Source organism: Penaeus vannamei, chromosome 35 (assembly GCF_042767895.1).
Source record: "Penaeus vannamei isolate JL-2024 chromosome 35, ASM4276789v1, whole genome shotgun sequence".
Lineage (NCBI taxonomy): Eukaryota > Metazoa > Arthropoda > Malacostraca > Decapoda > Penaeidae > Penaeus > Penaeus vannamei.
The window spans coordinates 16,484,462-16,486,362 of NC_091583.1; the positions used below are offsets into that span (position 1 = coordinate 16,484,462).

The 1,901-nt window shown below is 34.9% G+C and overlaps 1 protein-coding gene across 2 annotated transcripts in view; it reads right to left on the bottom strand.

Moving 5' to 3' along the window:
- Window positions 1-284: 284 nt before the first annotated feature.
- Window positions 285-1,901, bottom strand: part of LOC113823301 (homeobox protein Hox-B5) — a 162,869-nt gene continuing 161,252 nt past the window's right edge. For both annotated transcript variants that reach the window (XM_070113885.1, XM_070113884.1), the window contains one exon: window positions 285-1,901. This exon is cut by the window's right edge and continues 2,354 nt beyond it. The gene's annotated coding sequence lies outside the window, so the exon portion shown is untranslated.

Consider the following 1,901-nt stretch of genomic DNA (forward strand, 5'->3'; position numbering starts at 1 on the left):
AACACTATCTTGTCGAAGCATTGCAAGTATAACATTAACTAACTCTTTTTCATTATGGCATTTATACTATTATCTTTATTACCATGGTTACCGTCATAATAAGGAATAATTATTGTAAGCATTCTCAATGCTTTATCAATGCATATATATCTATTATTACTAATTACACTGCCATCATCATTACGGTGATCATGATTAATCTGATCATATTGCCTTTATCATTTGTACTTTTTTTCTATCTCTCTATTTATTTTTTTACGAAAAGGGGGAATAAAAAGCAACAATTATCTGGACACAGTTTATTTTTGAATCGTGTTCTATGCCTTTAGAAAGATTGTTTTTTTGTTTTTTTTTTTTATCATTATCCGTATCATTATCATTGTTAATTTACAGTAGACAACTTTTTACAGGAATATTGCTTAACTCTTAAAACTATTCGTATACTTTGAAAAAAAGCGTAATCATCACGCGGGGGGAAAATGTAATTAAAAATAATAATAAATAAGAAAAAAAAGAAAAATAAAATAAATGAAGGTATAATGAAATATAATGTGGGAGAAACCAATGGGTAATGGTTACTAATAGTAAGAGAGAGAATATAAATATGGGTTTCTTAACCAAGTATAATACATTTTTTTTCTTGAGAGTTCTATAAGAAACATAACAATCACATCCAAAAATATAATTTTTGTATTTATACATATCCAAATTTAAAAAAGGTAGAGAGAGAAAAAAATTACAAGTATAACAGTAAAATACAAAAATTTATTATGACTTCCTTCTTGATGGAAAATAATGTGATTGCTGGACAAGAGTTAAACCAACTTCTATTGTAAATTATACAAAGGAAATATATTTTTTAAAAGATTTTATTCATTTTTTTTAAACCGTTTTGTTTTCCTCTTTGCGGATTTAACTTTAGAATAAGGTACAGTCTTGGGGCCTATGTTTGTAAAAATTCTCGCATGTTCTGTGAAATGCTTCGAAGAATAAGCCAGAGCGGGAAGCCACTGGAGCTCGTGCTCTGGCTGACTCACATAACACCGGGATGGAGTGGGGGGTTGGGGTTGGGGGGGGGGGGAGTCTGGGAGGGTATAAGAGGGGTGGTGGGGGGTAGAAAGGTAAATGAAGGGAGGCATCATTTCGAAGGGTAGGAAGGAAGAAGAGAGAAGGAATAGGGGAAGGCAGAAAGGGGGATGGGAGAAGAGAGAAGGAGTAGGGGGGGGATAGGGTGTTGAGGGAGGGGGAGAGGGAGAGAGACTCTTACTGCTAGGCAACAATCTACTGCAACGATTACAGTATCATTGCTATAACTTTTTACACCATTTATTAAAAGCCATATGGACAGCATTGCACAAATTGATTCGCGTACGTATTCAACATTCACCTTGCCAAGCGTACCATCCATTCCCTATAGTGTACAGCGTAATCAAAAAAACGACGGACCTGCTGTGCTACAGGCCAGGGCTAAGAGTTCTATCATTACGTATTTATTTATTTTTTTGTTTATGTATTTATATGCCAGATCACCATAAACACTGTATTATGCAACTTGTATGAAACAGCAGGGGGGAGGTGCTGAGGGATTTGAGAACCTCCCTCTAACACCTAGTTCAAAGGAAATTGGTCATTCAGATTATACCTGAACGAGCAATTTCCAAAAGAACGTGATAACACCATATCTGTGTTCCATTTGGATACATCTTTCCATCATCATCTTCTCTAACACAAGGATGTATCTCCCTTTCAGGCTAACATTATTAAGACTTTGTTTCTGACATGTGGAACACTTGTCTGTTTACATATTAGCATCACATATATATCAGACGTCCCGTGTTGGGGTGACTTCTAAGAGACTCACTATCATACCAATAATTAACTGATACAGAATACTAGTATTG